Source organism: Artemia sp. Qi Xiang Cuo, chromosome 5, assembly GCF_049724085.1.
Source record: "Artemia sp. Qi Xiang Cuo chromosome 5, ASM4972408v1, whole genome shotgun sequence".
Taxonomy (NCBI): Eukaryota; Metazoa; Arthropoda; class Branchiopoda; order Anostraca; family Artemiidae; genus Artemia; species Artemia sp. Qi Xiang Cuo.
In genome coordinates this window covers 57,184,689-57,205,574 of record NC_142798.1, presented here as the reverse complement: position 1 = coordinate 57,205,574, position 20,886 = coordinate 57,184,689, and the positions used below count along the sequence as shown (strand labels likewise).

Here is a 20,886-nt window from a genome sequence, read left to right as displayed (position 1 = left end):
GAAATACCCTGTTCTTTATGTTAGACTTTAACTTTTCATCCCAATTAAATTAAAAAATAAGCATTTTCAACTAGAAATAAGGAGCATCGTTGAAAACTAAGACGAATGGAAATTATCCCGTATATGATATGAGCTACCCTCTCCGAAATACCTTGTTCTTCATGTTAGACTTTGACTTTTCATCCCAATTAAATTAAAAATAAGCATTTTCAACTAGAAATAAGGAGCATCGTTAAAAACTAAGACGAATGGAAATTATCCCGTATATGAAGTGAGCTACCTCCTCCGAAATACCTTGTTCTTTATGTTACACTTTGAGTTTTCCTACAAATTTAATTAAAAAATAAGAATTTTCAACTAGAAATAAGGAGCATCGTTAAAAACTAAGACGAACGTAAATTATCCCGTATATGAAGTGAGCTACCTCCTCCGAAATACCTTGTTCTTTATGTTACACTTTGACTTTTCATCCCAATTAAATTAAAAAATAAGCATTTTCAACTAGAAATAAGGAGCATCGTTAAAAACTAAGACGAATGCAAATGATCCCGTATATGAAGTGAGCTACCCCCTCTGAAATACCTTTGAAGTTGTTTTCATGTAAAAATATCCTTCCCCTTTTCCATGGAAAATTCCCCCCTCAAGACAATTCTTAATTTCTGATCACACTTTTCAGACATTTCTTGTTAAAACTTTATTTTCAACTAATTCATCCGTGAGCTACCCTCTCCGAAATACCTGGTTCTTTATGTTAGACTTTGACTTTTCATCCCAATTAAATTAAAAAAATAAGCATTTTCAACTAGAAATAAGGAGCATCGTTAAAAACTAAGACGAATGGAAATTAGCCCGTATATGAAGTGAGCTACCCCCTCCTAAATACCTTGTTCTTTATGTTAGACTTTGACTTTTCATCCCAATTAAATTAAAAAATAAGCATTTTCAACTAGAAATAAGGAGAATCGTTAAAAACTAAGACGAATGGAAATTATCCCGCATATGAAGTGAGCTACCCCCTCCGAAATACCTTGTTCTTTATGTTAGACTTTGACTTTTCATCCCAATTAAATTAAAAAATAAGCATTTTCAACTAGAAATAAGGAGCATCGTTAAAAACTAAGACGAATGGAAATTATCCCGAATATGAAGTGAGCTACCCCCTCCGAAATACTTTATTCTTTATGTTAGACTTTGACTTTTCATCCCAATTAAATAAAAAAATAAGCATTTTCAACTAGAAATAAGGAGCATCGTTAAAAACTAAGACGAATAGAAATTATCCCACATATGAAGTGAGCTACCCCCTCCGAAATACCTTGTTCTTTATGTTACACTTTGACTTTTCACCCCAATTAAATTAAAAAATAAGCATTTTCAACTAGAAATAAGGAGCATCGTTAAAAGATAAGACGAATGCAAATTATCCCGTATATGAAGTGAGCTACCCCCTCCGAAATACCTTTGAAGTTGTTTTCATGTAAAAATATCCTTCCCCTTTTCCATGGAAAATCCCCCCCTCAAGACAATTCTTAATTTCTGATCGCAATTTTCAAACATTTCTTGTTAAAACTTTATTTTCAACTAATTCATCCGGTAAGAGATCCTTCTGCCATCACCCCACCACTTATGTATTATATGGAACACTTCGAAGAAGTAAAGCTATTCGTTATTATAATTCTTTTCTTGTCATCTACACCCCTATTAGTATCAACTTCTTCGTATAGTATAACGTTAAACTATTTTAAATTGACAACACTGTCCAAACATCAATTGTGTATTATACAGTACACAATCACCTCATCTCCCCCAAAACACTTTTCAGCCATTTCCCGTTAAAAATTTTTGTTTCAAGTCAATCCTTAATAGGATCAAATTCGCAAATCCTACACTCCAATTCGCAAATTCGATTATCCCTTTTTAAATGTCAATCAAACAATTCTGATTGTAGCATCCAATTTTTTAATAACAAACTGCATACTCTCAAAACATGTTGGATCACATTATACCTTGCCTAGCAGCTCGGCCCATCGTACAGCACTATAAGTACTCTAAGAGATCCTTCTGCCATCACCCCACCACTTATGTATTATTCGGAACACTTCGAAGAAGTAAAGCTATTCGTTATTACAATTCTTTTCTTGTAATCTACACCCCTCTTAGTATCAACTTCTTCGTATAGTATAACGTTAAACTATTTTAAATTGACAACGCTGTCCAAACATCACTAGTGTATTATGAAGTACACAATCATCCCATCTCCCCCAAAACATTTTTCAGCCATTTCTCTTTAAAAAATTTTATTTCAAGTCAATCCTTAATAGGATCAAATTCGCAAATCCTACACTCCAATTCACAAATCCAATTACCCCTTTTTAAATGTCAATCAAACAATTCTGATTGTAGCATCAACTACTGCATTACAAAAAATAAATTAAATTTATCATACGACCTAAATTATTTCATCAGATAAGCCAGCACTCATAAACGATCCTTTTGAAATTCTGCTAACAACATCGATTCTCAATGTAAAAGTTGGAATCAGACACTTCTAGGATATCGAGTGTCCTTACTGAAAAAACTATTGCATTAAAAACAAAAATTATCATGTGACATGAACTAGTTCATCAATGACAGGTCAGCACTTATAAACGATCTTTTTGAAATTCTACTAAAAACTTCGATGATCAATGTAAAAGTTTGAATCAAACACTTTTAGGATATCGAGTGTCCTTACTAAAAAACTACTGCATTAAAAAAAAAAATTAAATTGATCATACGACCTAAATTATTTCATCAGATACGCCAGCACTCATAAACGATCCTTTTGAAATTCTTCTAACAACATCGATTCTCAAGGTAAAAGTTTGAATCAAACACTCTTAGGATATCGAGTGTCCTTACTAAAAAACTACTGCATTAAAATCTCAAACCCCGTAAAGCTCTTTTAAAAGATACAAGAACTACTTATTTAACACAAAAATTTCGTTTTTAATGGGCACGAAGTAAAGAAAAACCACACGGAATCAGGCAATCGAGTCTCTCAAACCCCAAAAAGCTCTTTTAAAATATACAAGAACTACTTATTTAACACAAAAATTTCGTTTTCAATGAGCACTAAGTAAATCACAACCACACGTAATCAGAAAACAGAGTCTCTCAAACCCCTCACAGCATTATTAAAAGGTTCAAAAACTGATTATTTAACGCAAAACTTTAGTTTGTATTGGGTACCATGTAAAGACAAACAACACGGAATCAGGCACCCGAGTCTCTCAAACCCCTTAAAGCTCTTTTAAAAGATACAATAACTACTTATTTAACACAAAAAGTTCGTTTTTAATGGGCACCAAGTAAAGAAAACCCACACGGAATCAGGCAACCGAGTTTCTCAAATCCCGAAAAGCTCTTTTAGAATATACATAAACTACTTATTTAACAAAAAAAAATTCGTTTTACTTCTTCGTATAGTATAACGTTAAACTATTTTAAATTGACAACACTGTCCAAACATCACTTATGTATTATACAGTACACAATCACCCCATCTCCCCCAAAACACTTTTCAGCCATTTCTTGTTAAAAATTTTTATTTCAAGTCAATCACACGGGTTTTTCGCTAGCAAGTTGGCTCTGAAGTATTCGCAAATGCTAAACTCTTTTTTTTCCACCTTAATAAGACAGATTTTCGCCATCTATAGTATATTCAATGCTATTGTGTCTTAGTTTGTATCTTTGCTCGTAACTTGGAAAAAGTTTCTGAATTATTATGAGATCTTTTTCTGTTGTTGTTCACCCTCCAAAGATAGATTTTTTGTCAAGTAGGGTATATATTACCTTCTCCAATTGTTAGAATAAGCCCTTTTCACTGGGTATTTTCACCAGCGCCATCTTCTTTCGCGGGTAGATTGGCACGCCATCTATAGTTTAAATTCTTTATAGTGCCATTCTTTGATTCCTTATTGTTAAGAAGTGTACTGGGAACTAGCAGAAGAGGGGAAAGAACCTCCTGCAAGCGACGTAGTACCCGCCGGTATTAAGTTACCCGTAAATTGCGGTGGACAGTTGAGGGGGTCCTTACACTTCCCTTGTTCCTAGGTTCCTTCATTCTGCTTGTATTTATTCAGCGTTCGCGGATTGCGTAATGTCATTCCGTAGCAAAATGGCGAGCGTGAAGCTTGTGTTAAATGATGTACTGAACTTTGTTGAGCGGGCGATGAAGGCTGTAAACCCCATAGACAGTATTGTCAAAAGTGCGGTATCACATTTCTCCGATGCGGATATATTGGAAGCGAAAAAGGTGATTTGGGATGAAGCCGAATATGCGACGAGAGTGACTGCAAGAGACAAAAGTTCGGATAATGTCATTGACATAACGAAAGTTTTTAAGATGTGTGACGAGAAAAACATTTCGCTCCCGCGGTATATAAACCTGTTGACGTACCGATTATTCCAGGCGAAATAAGTGCAACTTTGACGAGAAAAATGGGAGAGCTATACCGAGAGTTCGACAGTTTCGTCGAGTCTGAGTATCAGCTGCGTAATTCCTATCAGTCACGCGAGAATAACGGAAAGCATAAACAGACTTACGCCGTAGTTCTCAAAAATCTGCCCCAAGGACTAATTGATCCCGAATCACGGAAAGACTTTAAATGGATTTAGCGGACAGACAAACAGTGACATCGTCGAACTGAGGCCTCGTAAGAGTGCTTGGAGCGTTCTCGTGAAAGACAAAGCGACCGCCGATTCCATTGCACAGGCTATTACCAGTACCGATGATTCCGTTGTCGCGAGAGTAAAAAGCCCGTCTTTCTTCGGGATAATTCGCCACGTCCCTGCTAGTATTTCAGAAGAGGACTTACGCAGTTTAGTGTCGAAATGCGTCGAAGCTTCTGGAATAGGCAAAACCAGGTCATTCAAACTAAAGTTTGATTCGCGTGAAGACCTACAGAGTGCAATCAAGTCTCCCCCCGTGATTGGGTATGAGCGGCTGCCGATTCACGAATACAAATTTATGCCAATCCAGTGCTACAAGTGTCAAAGCTTCGGCCACGCAGCAAAGGCATGTCCAAATCCGCCTTAGTGCTCCCGTTGCGCTGGGAAACACTCCAGCTCAAAGGACAATCCCTGCCAGAACCCCCTCAAATGTGCTCTATGTGGTTCGGCAAACCATCCCTGTTACAGTTTTAAATGCACTGAAGCACAGACAGAGTTAAAACAATGAATAATCTTGAGCTCAAAGTTGTATCATGGAACATGAATGGTGGAGTTCTGGCTAAACTACCTCTGGTTGAGCAACTAGTACAAGAATATGACGTAGTCTGTCTACAGGAGCACTTTCTTACAACAGAAGGACTTCAGCTTCTTGGGATCAATGACTGTTCCAGCGTATTCAGTGTTCCTGCAAAGCGTTCTGGCAGAGGTAGACCCTCTGGTGGCATTTCAATACTGGTACCCAGAAGTCTTAATCCTTTCTTGTACAAGGAGTCTGATTTCTTCGTCGGTGTCCGAATTGCTGATACAGCCCTATTCCCAGTCTATATGCCCACGGATTATCGTGACGATGAATCTGATGCAAGATTCAATGTTGCTTGTGGACAGATTTGTGGAGCAGTTGACGGATGTGTTACGCAAAAACTGTCAAGCATTGTAGCCGGAGACATGAACTGTAACCTGTGCGACAACAGCCCGAGAACTCAGGTTCTGGTAGCTGCCTGTGAAAGTCTCCGTGTACTTGAAAATGACCTGGACTACACGTGTATACACAACTCCGGCTCTTTATCCTCCCTTGACTCAATGCTGTGCTCTGCAGATGTGAAGACAAACGGAAAATGTAGGGTAAAATTAAGCATCTGTGCTTCCGACCACCTACCCATCTCGAATGTGTTCTGTGTCAAAAATAAACCTACTCAGTCCGATGAATGTCACCGTAAATGGGTTGTAAAATATGAGTGGGGAAAAGCCGACTCTGCGCTTTTCAAGTCCGTGTATGATAATATACTTGAAAAGATAAAGGTCCCATTTCAACTGCTTCAACAAGGTTCGCCTGTTCCCGATAATGAGAAGCAGATACTCCTGAACAATTACTGTGCAGAAATTACACATGCCCTACGCTGTGCCGAAAAGGCTGCAGTTCCGACACGGAAAGTTCGAATCGGAAGTGAAAATCCACAGTGGTCTCAGAATGTACAGTTGTCCGAGTCTTGTAGTCGATCTAAATTCTGGTATACACTATGGAACAAGTGCGGGCGCCCTCGTCAAGGTGTCTTGAATGATATCAGGCTATATACTAAGCGAAAGTTCGTCAAGACCCTTGCTAAACACCGAACCGACTTAATGGACCAGAATTGCAAAGTGCTTGAAGGTGGCCCAAATGCAGTCTGGAAGTATTTTAAAAAGAAAAGGAGTCCGAAATCTCGCAAAGAAAAAATTTTGCCAAGTGAAAGTGATTGGAATAAATATTTCACCGCCGAATTCTCACCGCCGAACAAGGCTCTCGAGAAAGAGTTCGAAAAAGAGCTTGACTCCCTCCTAGCGTCAAATGAACGAAGTGTCGGGTTCGTTGTTACTGTCTCTAGTATCCGTCATATGCTATCTAAACTGAAAAAGAAGTATTCTCGAGGTGATGATAATATTTGTGGAATGCATCTGGATATTGGGGGGGACAGTGTGTTAAATCACCTTGCTCTTATGTACCAGATGATCTTTAACTGCGGTCTTGTCCCCGATGTTTTCTGTGTTGGCGTCGTTACACCAGTTCCCAAAAAAGGGAATGATCCTGGGAACTGTTCATCATACCGCCCGATAACTGTTGCACCGGTATTCTGCAAACTCATGGAAATGCTTGTTTTTGGTGACCTAAATGAAGCTTGTTATACTCCCGATTCGCAATTCGGGTTTAAGAGTGGTACTAATCTTGAGCATGTTCATTCGTTGGTAGCTAATCTTTTGCTCAGTTCTCACGATAATAATCATACACTTGTTCTAGCAAGCCACAATGTGCGTAGAGCATTCGACTCCGGTATCCACGCACATATACTTAGTTCTGCTTGTAAACGCGGAGTTGACCGTTCGGTTGTCGTTGTATGGAGGAGCATGTACAGGAGGCTGAGAGTGAAGATTAAAGTCCCCACTCATCGCGGTATGGTGGTATCCACCGTAGTTATACCTGTCCGTAAAGGTATCCGGCAAGGTTCCATTACTTCCCCTCCTCTATACAACAACAGTATTATCGTCCCTCAAGAATCTGCCAAAACGTGCTGCATATATCTAGGTATAGACGTGTCGCTCATCAATTACGCTGATGATATACTTAACGCAAGTAGGTCTGTTTCAAGGGTTGAGGATAACTACAATATATTGAGTGTTGAATATGCTAAGATTGGGCTAGCTTTTAATGCTGCCAAAAGTGAAGTAGTTGTTTTTCGTCGTAACGCGAAAGATTCGACCCCGATTAGCGTGCTCCTAGGCGATACTGCGGTGAGCTCAAAGCCATCTCTCACTTACCTTGGACTGCCGATCGCTTCAGATCTGTGGTCTACTCGTGAAGCACAGGTTGAGCTTTTTTCAGAAAAGACACGCAAAGCATACGGACTACTTCTACCCTGCTAACGTTTGTATAACCGCCGTATACTCGGAAGGCTCTATTCCGTGTTCGTTATCCCGCATGCTCTGTCACTCTCACCGTTTTGTTCTCTTTTCACCGAAACAGATAAGCGCTCAGTCCGTCGGGTTTACTATAAGTATGCAAAGTATCTTTTAAGTGTTCCGCCATGGGAGAGAAACTAAAGAGTTTCAAAAAATTACAGTGTTGGGGATCCAACTACTGCAGCTACTGAGCGAATCGTCCGATTTCGGTGTTCACTCAATCCTGATCATAATATGTACCGAGCTATTGTAGGCTAGTTTAAATACCATTTTAGTATGCTGTATATAGATTGTTATTGAAGTCTTGTTGTTTCTCTTATTGCGTTTTCTTTTTCTCTTTTTTTTTTCAATACTCCGTTGTGTAACCTTGTGTCATTTATGATGGAAAATAAAAACCATTCATTCATTCAATAGGGTCAAATTTGCAAATGCTAAACCCTTTTTTGCAAATGTCAATCAAAGAATTCTGATTGTAGTGTCCAATTTTTTAAATAACAAAGCCTACACACATATACACACTGTGCTTTCAAAACTCATCTGATTGAAAACATGAAAAGGTGCCAAGGAACGTAATCTCCTCAAAACTTAATTTTTTTGGCAATTTGCATGTGTAAGTGTAATGACACATGCGTGAGTTTTCCATGCGCAATTCATGTGTAAGTGTAATGACACATGCGTGGGTTTTCCGTGCGCAATTCATGTGTAATTGTATGTGTAATTCGCGGTGCCTATGGCCTTACTACTAATATCTTAGGAATGGCTTAGAGTATTACGTTGAAACTTTCAGGATATGTTTAGGGGGGTGTAAAAATAACCAAAAGGCACTAATGTATGCTACTACTATTACTACTACGACCACAAATGTTACTGTAACTGCTATCAATACCAGTACTGCGACTACTGCGGCTACTACTGAAGTTAAGTTTATTAAGATGAAACTTTCTGGGATTGTTGAGGAGGATATTGAACTAAATCAAAACATACTATGTTGATGTAAGCTATCGAACGAACGTAATATCTACATCCCGGGAAGAGATTAGAGTACTAGCCTGAAACTTTTAGTGCATGTGAGGGGGATGTTGAACTAACGAAAAGGTACTATATGCATATTACTACTACTACTTCTACTGTTACTACTTTTATTACTACTAGGACTAAGGTTATTAAGGGGAAATTTTAAGGTAATGCAGAGGGGGATGTTAAATTAAATCGAAACACACTATGTGTATGCAGGGTGTCAAAAGGGTGTATCAGCTATACCTCAGGAATGACATAGAGTATTATTTTGAAACTTTTAGGGCACGTTAAGGGAGATGTGGATATTTTGGACTAATAAAAAGGCAATACTTGCACACTATCACTATTTCTACTGGACTCCTACTAGTGCGACCATTGCTAAGGCGAATGGTATTAACGTTAAATTTTAAGGGATTGTTGAGACTAAATAAAAACACATTTTGTGGTTGCAGGTTATCCAAAGGGTAATATCTACATCAGCAATATATCAGAAACGACTTGTATTGCACTTCAAGTATACTGCAGTGCATCCCCCCTGTTGGAGAAAAAACCGGGAGGCCAGACCAAGTCATGGCTGAACATCGAGAAGAAGGACGTCGAACCACGATGTGGTTTCCAGAAATATTGCTACAAGTGGGACAAGTCATGGCTTTGACTCATTCGACCAAAGATAGAGGACAGATCACTTTGGCAAAACCTGGTCCTACAGCTTCCTGTTGCCGAGTTGGTTTGAATAATCTGTGCCTCGTCTTAAGTAATTAGGTAATACTCAAGGTTGTAACACGATGGGAGTTAGAGTGCCTGTTAATACAAAGCATTATAGTACAAAGACTATTAAAAATTGTCCAATATATAAATAGTAAGCCGAAATTTCTATTCTTATAGAGAAAAACTGAAAAGATTTTAAATATTATTTTCTTAATCAATGAAGAAGACCAAGTCAATTAAAACCAATTTAAAAAAAAAATCTTTTCGACAACAGAAGTTGTTCCAAAGAAAAGTAAAGAACTACAGTTGAACCAAAGATAAAGTCAAATAATTTTTCAAGCGTAAAACTACCATAAATCCCAATAAACAGATGAATTAAATCCAAACGAACATCCGGGTTGCAGCGGTAGCTAGCAACCTAGTAGAAGACGATCACGTCCAATGTTAAGAAATATAAAAATCCATAGCTCCTAAAAAAAAAAAAATTAAGATCAAAACAAAAAGTACACCATTAGAACCGCCTTGTCCGAAACCCCTGTATAGGAAACTTTCTGTCATTTGGCTTGAACAGCAAGGGAAATATATTGGCTTAAAAATCTAGAAAAGTGGCGGCTACTACAACATTCTGCCTAAACGGTATATTTGTTTCTTTCTTTTTTCTTTCTTTTTCTTTTCCACAAATAGCTTGGCACTGGAACATCGTAGAGAGTTGTTCATTGGCTCATTTTAAAGGAAATTAATTGGGTTAAAAATCTATTGTAACTAAAATAAATTATTTCTAAAAGAGAATAAATTTTTCCACTAAAAACTGCATTTTTGATGTCTTTTCATACTACAGTCTTTTCAAAGATATTTGATTTTTGTATTACAATAAGGACCCAAGTCTATCTCATAGTAACTGATGCTACAGAGAAAAGAAATATATTATAATAAATAACCAATTAAAAGTCGAACCAAGCAGAAACCACCACAAAGAGGAGTAGGGCTCAAGTACCCTGTGCCTTCCAAAGAGCAGAAAATAATTTACACCTTCTGAAAACAAACACATCTTAAATATTTCCTTCTTTTTTTTTTATCTTTGATAAATCCAAAATTATTAAGACTTTCAGGAATGAATATTACTATATATATTAAATTAATTAAAACCCTTTTTCCACAAATCATGTTTTTCAAGGAAAAGTAAACAACTCCATTAGCATCAAGGAGCATCAATGAGCTCATTAGAGCATCAATAAATAAATGAAACACAAAACGAACAGAAACTACAATAGATAACAGTGAAAACAGTAAATTTTTTCATTAAAGTGTGAATTATGCTCTGGCCTTGAGAATGAAGAGGGGTTGTGAGCCCAAATCACGTCAATTTCTGCTCGTTTTGAGTTTGACTCGGTTATTTATTGTAATTAATTAAAAAAAAATTTTTCCAAAAAATAAGTTTTTTTAAATAAAGAACTCCATTAAACCAAAAATGAATAAAAGTAGAATCAAATAATCTACCAAGCATACATCTACCACAAATCAGTATCAATAAATAAATAAAACCCGAAACGAACAGAAATTAAAATAAATAACAGAGTCAAACTCAAAACGAGCAGAAATTACATGAGTAAGGTTCAAAACCCCTTGGCTTTCTAAAATCCAGAGTATAATTTACACATTACTGAAAAAATACTTTTAAATATTTTTTCACTTTTATAAATTTAATAAATAATAAATTAATTTATATTTTAAGGAATAAATATCAACTCATGCATATTAGGGGTGAACCCCCTAATATACGTATTAAAAATCTATGAATATAGAAGTTTGTTACGTAAGTTAATTCGTAAGTTACGTATATTTATTACTAATAAAAACGTTCGTAAATAAAATTAAACAAGTTTCGAGAAAGCCATTTAACCAAATAAAACTAAAATTAACATGCAATTTTTTTTTATTATTCGTGTACGGTGAGCAAAAACCAAAACATACATTAATACAAAAACTTTCAAAAATTAAATCAAAAAATAAAGTTTTTTTTAACTGAAAGTAAGGAACGACGTTAAAACTTAAAACGACCAGAAATTATCCCGTATATGAAAGGGGTTGTCCCCTCCTCAACGCCTCGCTCTTCACGCTAAAGTTTGACTTTCTGACAACTCTATCTTTTTCAAGCAATAAAAAACTTTAGCGTAAAGAGCAAGGCGTTGAGGAGGGGACAGCCCCTTCCATATACGGGATAATTTCTGTTCGTTTTCAGTTTTAACGTCGTTCCTTACTTTCAGTTAAAAAAAACTTATTTTTTTATTTATTGCAGATAGGAGCTTGAAACCTCTGCAGTAGGGTTCTCTAATAAGCCTAAATTGATGGTTTGATTTTCATTAAGGTTCTATGACTTTTAGGGGGTGTTTCCCCTTTTTTTCGAAAATAAGGCAAATTTTCTCAGGCTCGTAACTTTTGACGGGTAACACTAAACTTGATAAAACTTATATATTTGAAATTAGCATAAAAATTTGATTCTTTTTGTGTATCTACTGGTATCAAAATTCCGTTTTTTAGAGTTTCGGTTACTATTGAGCCGGGTCGCTCCTTACTTACAGTTCGTTACCACGAACTGTTTGATTATGTTGTTTTTCACCTCCTTCTTCATTTGACCTTCTAGTAGCTGCTCTGTTTACATAGTGATTTGTTTTTTTTTGTGATTCGATGCAAATAAAGACATTTATCTATCTATATATCTAAAAAACAAAACTGTAAACACTTAAGTGAAGAAAAAATGTATATAAAAAGATTATAAGCATAAAGAAAAGAGAATTTTACTTTTATTCGTCGATTTTTTCCAATCTTGCACTCAAACTCAGCTTTGGTTTTCTATTTATTTATTTTATTTTATTTTTTACTGAATCAATAGTTTGACACAGAAACATTGCTTGAATTTACTGCTAATAATTGGTCTTATTAGTTTGGATTTCTCTTATTTATTTTGGATTGCTCTTATTTATTTAGTCTTCTTCAAATGAATCCACGAAATAAATGTCATTCACCACAAAAGATACCCTCTCGCCATGAGAAATATCCAGAAAGTCACCTTTAAGGCTAATCGTCTTTATTAGTGGCTAATGCTATTTTCCCTATGCTAGGAAATCGGGAATAACTGCTGCGATATAAGTGATTTTGCGCTGATTTTTTTTTTTTTGACGACTCCCGAGTTAGAAAGTAAAATAATGTTGTTTTCACTTTTTCTATATATTTGTTATCTTTTGTCGAAAAAAAGAAAACAAGTTAATTTAGTTTGTTGAATAAAAATTTAGTAGATCGGAAATGAAAGTAGATATTTTTTCAGTTGATTCTACTGGTATTTAAACAAAAAATGTTGGTTACAGAATTATTAATTTTTTTTTTTTAGGGTGCAAAAAGTTATTTTTAGTTTTCATTATTTTCTTGCTATAAGGCATGAAATCCGCTCCAAAGGCTAGAATTTTGGACAGTATGCAGATTTTATAATCTACAATGATTACAGAAAGTGTCTGATGTCTATCACAACTTCGAAATTGGGATCCAGCTGTTTTCTAAGGCATATTTGTTAAACGTATATATCTAGTCGGGCTGCCCAAACTAGTGGTTATAGATGGGTTGCACTACGTTTTACTTATGATTGAACAGATTTTATTTAGGGAGCAGTCCTAGGTAATTAGCAAATCATCCAAAATTCTTAAGACCGTGGTAGGACTGCTTTAAATTAAAACAGATTGAATTGTGAATGGATTGACATATCACAAAGGGAATATGATTAATTGAAGGGAATAATTGTATTGATTTCCATCAAAATTGATATGTAAAGGTTGTAAAACTTGATGGTTTGACTAATATTAAACAGTTCGTGGTAACGAACTATAAGTAGGGAGCGACCCGGCTCAATAGTAACCGAAACTCTAAAAAACGGAATTTTGATACCAGCAGACATATCAAAGGAATTGAATTTTTATGCTGATTTCAAATATATAAGCTTCATTAAGTTTAGTCGTACCCATCAAAGGTTACGAGCCTGAGAAAATTTGCCTTATTTTCGAAAAAGAGGGGAAGGCTTCAAGGCCGTATCCAAGGGGGGGGTTACCAGGTTTGAACCCCCCCCCCCCCCCGAAATTTTTGACCGAGCCGAAAATAAGTCGAAAATTAGTAAAACCTAGGTAAAAATCAGTAAAATTAGTCGAAAACTGAGTCAAAGATTAATAAAACACCCCCCGAAAAATTAAAAAATTAGTAACCCCCCCCCCCCGAAAAAAATCCTGGATCCACCCTTGGGGGAAGCCCCCATAAAAGTTATAGAATCTAAATGAAAATCACACCATCAGATTCAGCGTATCAGAGAACCCTACTTCACAGGTTTCAAGCTTCTATCTGCAAAATGTGGAATTTTGTATTTTTTCCAGAAGAAAGATCATGGATACGTATTTATTTGTTTTTTGTTGCTTTTTTCCCAAGGGTGATCGTATCAACCCAGCGGTCCTAGAATATAGTGAAAGGGCTTATTTGAATGGAAAATAAAAGTTTTAGTGGCCTTTTTCAGTGACAAAAAAGATTAGAGGCCAACTAGACCCTTTCCCCATACCCCTTCTCCGCGAAATCATCCGATTAAAATTTTGAGATAGCCACTTTGTTCATCATAGTTGAAATGCCCAATAACTATGCCTTTAGATATAAAATGACCCCCCCCCCCACAGCCTCAGGGAAAAGGTCTTTAAGTTATAAAAATTGCCTATTGTTTACGCATAGTTTTTGTTATTGGGAAGCATGCATACATTTTAGGATGGGAAGACGAATTTTCTGCTGTTTTTTTTTCACGGGGGAGCTTTCCATGGGAAGGAAAGTTTCCAGGGGGTGAACTTGTCAGATGAAATTATACACTGGGAGAATTTGCCACAGCTTCTATACAAAAATTTGTTGTCCAAATTCTTTAAGAACAACTCCTGAAACACATGGGTCGTTTAATTGGAACAATAAGAAGCTTTTTTCAAAAGTACTAAAGAAACTTTAGCGCAAAGAGCGAGGTGTTGACAAGGAGGCAGCCCCTTCACATGCGCAATAATTTTTGTTCGTTTTAGGTTTGAATGCTGCTCCTTACTTTCAGTAGAAAAAACTTATTTTTTTTATATTTAATTGCTATACAGAGGTTCAAAATACAGACACGTTAAGTATATATTCAGCTGGTGTCTGATTGCACTAAATATCATATGTTTAAGAATTTATAAGCTTGCTGATTATAGATAAGAAGCAAATTTTGCAATAAAAGTATGAATTCAAAACCAATGAGCAAATAGGTCCCGAAAGGTGAATACGTCAAACCTTGTTGAAAGCCAGTGTTACTTAGTAATTTTAGTTAATATGATTAAAGGGTCCAAAGTGGCTCTTCTCCCCCTAATTCCTTTCAACATTGTCCCTCTCAGTCCTCAACTTTTAATATATATTTAGGGCTATGCTTTCGTGACTAAAGCTCGTTCAGGAATTATAAACAAGGACAACATATTTATTTTGACGTCGTTGTTTGTCTGACGTCATTAAAAATTACATATAGCTCCGAATTCAAGAAATTCTTTTTTTGAAATCAATATATTCATTAAAAAAAATAATTAACAGCAATTTACTTTTCTAAATTCATTACGTAATAAATTTGGAATTTGCATCAATTGAATGTCCATTTTTTTAATGTGAGCAGAAAATTAATTGGCTGAATTTAACTTTTAACTATGATAGTTTTTTTTTTTCAGTGAAGAACAAATGGCACACCATTATTTTGGGGGGTTTGACAAGAAGCAATAACAATACAGCGGTAAGTTATGTACCTTTTGGTTTTATCTTCATATTTATTACTGTTTCTGTTCGTTTTAGGTTTATTCGCTAATTCACAGCAATGTCAGCTTATTTTAAAGTTGCAATTCGCTCTTTACGTTTTGTGAAAAAAACCTCTTTTTTCTTATTTAATTTGGACATCAAATCAGCAAAATACGGGAAGATATACAATAAAAAATATTGTGATTTTTTTTTCGTAGACTTTATAATGTTCCCTGTATAACTAACTTGTAACAAGCTTATTACCCGCTGCTATTACCTTTCCCAAAATGGACAATTTATAAGTCATTTAGTATTTACCAAGTTCTGATTTTCGGATGATAGTTGTACAATTCATACAGTGTTGCAAATGGACTGTATTTACATACATCATTAAAGTCTTGTAATTGAATTAAATAAAAAAAAAAAGTTTTTTTTAACTGAAAATAAGGAGCAGCATTAAAACTTAAACCGAACAGAAATTGTTACGTATATGAGGGGATTCGCCCCCTAATCAATATCTTGTTCTTTACGCTAAAGTTCGAATTTTGTCCGAATCACAAATCCCTGAATAACAAAGGCCGTTTAATTAGAATAGATAGCTCTTTTGAAAGTACAAAAAAAACTTTAGCGTAAAGAGCGAGGTATTGACTAGGGGGTGAACCCCCTCATATATGTAATAATTTCCCTTTGTTTTAAGTTTTAATGTTGCTCCTTACTTTCAGTTGAAAAAACTTGCTTTTTTATATTTAATTTCTGATCGTTTTTTAAATAATGCTGGGAAATCCGGCACCCGTTTCATAGAAATGTCTCTTCCCCCAATGAAACATCCCCCATGTAAAGATTATCCCACGTGACCCCCTCCCCCCCCCCAGAAAAATCCCACCTGAAAACGTCAGTATGTTTCCCAAAAACCGATACTATATGTAAACAATGGGCAAAGTTCATAACTTGCAGCACTTCCCCCGGGAACTGTGGGGGATTAAGTCATCCTCAAAAACATATTTGTTAAATTCTCGACTATGCTGAACAAAATGGCTATAAAAAAATTTTGATTGTGTGACTTCGAGAAAAAAAGAGTTTGGGAGGTGGCCAAGTTGCCCTCCAATATTTTTGGTCACTTTAAAAGGGCACAAAAACTTTTAATTTCTGTTCGAATGAGCCATCTCACGATGCCCTAAGACTAATGGATCGTTACAATCACCCCTGGGGAAAAAAACACGCATCCGTGATCTTTCTTCTGGGAAAAAAAAAAATACAAATTCCACATTTTTGCAGATAGGAGCTTGAAACATCTACAGTAGGGTTTCCTGTTACGCTAAATCTGATGTTTTTATTTTCATTAATATTCTATCATTTTTAAGAAGGGTTTCCACCTTTTTTTAAAAATAAGGCACATTTTTTCAGGCTCGTAACTTTTGATGGTCTTGATTAAACTCGATGAAACTTATATAATTGAAATCAACATAAAAATGCGATTCTTTTGATGTATCCACTGGTATCAAATTTTGTTTTTTAGAGTTTCGGTTATTACTGAGCAGGGTCGCTCCTTACTTACAGTTTGTTACTACGAACTGTTTGAAAATTGATTTTCTGTTTTTCTTAAACTGGATTGCATGAAGTTTAATTGAATTTAGGAAAATAACTGTTTCACATCAAATAAACAAATAAAGGTGCTTATCTGTTATCCCGACCACACTCAAATTCTTGATCTGAATAGAACCTGTTTCTCTGTCTGCATTCGGAGACAATTATCTTAGTCTGCGTGAGATAAACTACTATACAGGTATATTTTTATTAAATATTTAATATATAGAGTTGGTTAGGTATTTAATATAATGCGTTCTTGGTGGACTGCTTTCCATAATTCACTGTTGTAGCTTCCATAATTTTGTTACTAAAGTATTATATTTTCATCATATTTTTATATATTTCATTACGATTAACCTAGCATCACCTCTTGAGGGGGGTCGGGATAACAGACAAGTAACAAAAAAGTATTCATCATAACAGTGGGTCCAAGGTAAGTACTTATATATAGCAGAAGGAAAAACTCTGCCGGCTCTTGGCTAATAGTAGGCTAGCTTAGCTTGGGCACATAGGAATTTAATCAACGGAGAAATTTAATTTGGACGGGGAAATTTAGAGATAAAGGCTAAATAAGGAAACGAAGGTAAACAGCCAGAGGTACTGTTCTATTGGCTGGAAGACACGCGAGAAGTGAAGTTTGGTTAATGGTAATGAAATAAAACAAAACAGGATAAAAATATAATAGTTTAGAAACAAATTTTGGCTATACATTTGCACATAATGGGGGTGGGGGATAAAGCTTAGCGTATATTAAATACACAACCTAACCTAACCTAGGTACCTTTTTTTGCCCCTTAAACCCCAAAAACTAAATTTTAAATATTGTTAACAAAGTGAGTAACCACTGTTTACAATGCTCGGCATAGGAATTTTCCGTTGAAATAACCTGCTTGACTAGTTTCTTTTATCATGTTCGCTATGCGATATGTCGCGTTTCTTCCAGCTAATAGAACAGTACCCAGCCAGATTAAATGAGCAATATGAAAAACCTTTAAGCTATCAAGGGGGGGGGGGAGGGTGAGCCCATAGCCCATCTGGTCCGTACATTCTTGCAATAAATTTTCAAAAAGTCCCGTATATGGATTTTTAACTTTGACTGGTTTTTATTGATGAAATATTTTACTCAAGCGTTTTTTCTTTCTGGCATGATTGTAGCTGTCCTAGCCGAGGGGTTAAAATCCTGAGGTCAGGGGTTCGAGTTCTGGTGTTGCTGGTTATTTGGTTTGGAATGGGGGTCAATGGTGTGATCCTGTAAGCCTAGCCAGAGTCGACCTAGCTCTAAATGGGTAGGCTACCTGGAGAAATCTGGGGGGAAAACACGGGAAGCGTCGGATGATTTGCCCCCAACCACCCATTGCACTCCCGGCTGAATGTATTGAATCAGGAGATCAGTATCTACAGAAAGCAGACCTTTGGTCAGCATGCAAAAAAGTTTTTTTTTTTTTAAGTTTAAAGTTTTCTTTCTCGAAAATCTACAGAATATTCTTTTGCGGAGAGAAGGCAAAGCAAAATATGAGAAATCAATATTCTAATTGAAAGATTACATCCAAAGGAGAAACATCTCTTGAATGTATGTCATAACACGTATTTTTAAAACATCGAATTCAATTCTTTGGCTGGTGTTTAGTAATATGTTTTGAAATATATGTCTTATTAACACGACAATCCGATACTAATTCAAATAATTTACAAATTTACGACTCGATTTTCTGGAATAATAAAGCAGACCCCATAACTGAACATGTCGAGTTTAAGCTTTTTTCTTCAAAGAAAAAAAAATATCATCTATCGCCTATGGAGATTTAAGCTGATCAAACATCAATGGTTTATTTTGTCCCAAGAAGCCCCTAACCAAAATTCAAGGGGAATAGCAAAGGCATAAACTAGGGGTCCACTCTAAAGTTATGCCAATCAGTATCTCGAAAACTATGCATTTACCCAAAGCTCTTCTTTTTAATGTTGTTTGCCTTTAGTATAAATATATTCAAGATTCTTTGGACGTGCACATGCGAGTTAAAAGGGCTAAAGGGTTAGCATTAAAATTTCAAATAACTCTCCATATAAAAATTATTCATTTTGAATTTAAAAGGAAAAAAAGATAATTTTATCCCAGTTATTATGTTCGGGTAAAAACATACAGGATCAAAGGTCATGGCCGATGAGTCTTAGCTGAACCTATGTGAGATGAGGATGCTGAAACTCTTTCAAAATGTATTTTATGACTTTAGTTTAGAAAATGTATTTTCATCAATGAGATATTTTGAGTAAGTTCGTTTTCTGTTTATTTGTTTTATACTGTATTTTGCAAAACATCTGCTTAGAATGTATTCAAGGTGTTATTCACTATCTTCAGAAATTTCTTCATTATCCTCTCTTGTTCCATTAGCTTAGTAAGTATAATTTTCAGCCAAATTTACAAACGAATTTCAAATGTAAGGTAAGAACATCGAAAAAACGAATAGGTAAATACTGCACGAATCAGTAACTAACGGGACGTTGACGCTTTTCGTCTGATATAATTTTACCAGGAACATTTGTTTTTACGTCTTGAGCTAGCTTTATTTGAATTTCAATATTATTTGCTTCAAGGTCTGAATGATCCGAACTTTTAAAAGGAGTAATTAAAAAAGAACAATCTTTACCCTTGTAGTTTGAAAATTTCCTTGTAGTTAATTTCCTTTTCCCTATTGACTTCAGAACATAGAGTCTTATGTAATCTGAAATGCAACAAAACCCCTCTCCTCCAATTAGAAAGAATGAAAACTAAAATGAAAATACCATAGCCCAATTTATGGTTTTGAGGCTTTGCCTTGTAACATTTAGGCCTAATGTGGACATCGTGCACTTGTGCCGGATTTTCGAATTTTTTTTTTTTTTCAAAGGAAAACCCTTTTTAAGGCTTTTCTATAATTTCAAAAATACTAGGGAAGGGATAAGCACCATCCCCTAAATCTTGTCGCTGAATGAAAAAGTTTTTGGGTAATGGGTTTATTCATAAGTCTTAATCTATCGAATACCGAACTGTAGTTAGCTTAATTAAGGTACACAGGTTGACAAGTCACAAACATTCCTTGGAAGCAATCTGAGATTAGTAATAACAACAGAAAAATTCAATCAATTAATTTTATATAATTAGGGACATGTAACTCAATATGTCACAGAAATATAACTGTTCACACAAAACACAGTATACACTGAATACGATGTATATACAGTAAATAAAACTGTATTAAAAGGCAACTTTCTTGTTACGCTAAGTTTGTAGAATAAAACGCAATCATTTTAATTTTAAGACTGGGATGTGATTTAGTTTCCCAATCAAACAATTTTAGATGATCAATATTAGAAATGTAATACCAGTTACAATTGACGTAGTATCGTCAAAGATCATAAAAGATTGTAACCCGAAAATTAATTGTCTCACTCCTTAAAAGACTTTTTTTTACCATTTGTATCACTTTGGAGAAACACATTTGACATCTTCAATTACAGGTTTTCCCTAAAACTTTGCAAAAGCTACCTGCCTTTTAAGAGTAAATCCATACAATCCAATTTATTAGCAAGTATGTCTAACATCCAGCCACTAGATTTAGAACCCCACTTAACAGCAATATATACTGTCGGGCATTTTTATTATCCGAAGCAAAGTTTTTGATAATTTTGGAAAACCATACAAAGTTACAAAAACCTGGAAACACACCTTCCAGAAACGCTACTTAAACTGCTTTCCAATACACTGACAGTTCGGGAAAATCCCACAATTTTCCCGAGGAGTGCGGGCAGAGACTTGATTCGAGCGCATCCAACGAATCTCTAATTTCGAGATACCAACTGGAAGCATACTTGCTTCTTACAACACATAGCGAAGGAAGCACACCGCTCTTGTTTATAAATTAAATAAAAAAAAAACAGTTTTTTAACTGAAAGTAAGGAGTGACATTAAAACGAACAGAAATTATTCCGTATATGAAAGGGGCTGTCCCCTCCTCAACGTCTCGCTCTTTACGTTAAAGTTTTTATTGTTTAAAAAAATAAAGATGTGAGACAGAGTCAATCTTTAGCGTAAAGAGCGGGACGTTGATGAGGGGACAGCCCCTTTCATATATGGAATAATTTCTGTTC

General features: G+C 35.6%; 1 protein-coding gene across 1 annotated transcript in view; it reads right to left on the bottom strand.

Annotated features, from left to right (window-relative positions):
- The window catches only part of LOC148952311 (uncharacterized), a 391,162-nt gene extending 370,623 nt beyond the window's left edge, over positions 1 to 20,539 (bottom strand). Inside the window, exon 1 of the mRNA XM_089088921.1 lies at positions 20,289 to 20,539. The gene's annotated coding sequence lies outside the window, so the exon portion shown is untranslated. The remainder of the gene's footprint in view (positions 1 to 20,288) is intronic.
- Between the last annotated feature and the right edge of the window lie 347 nt (positions 20,540 to 20,886).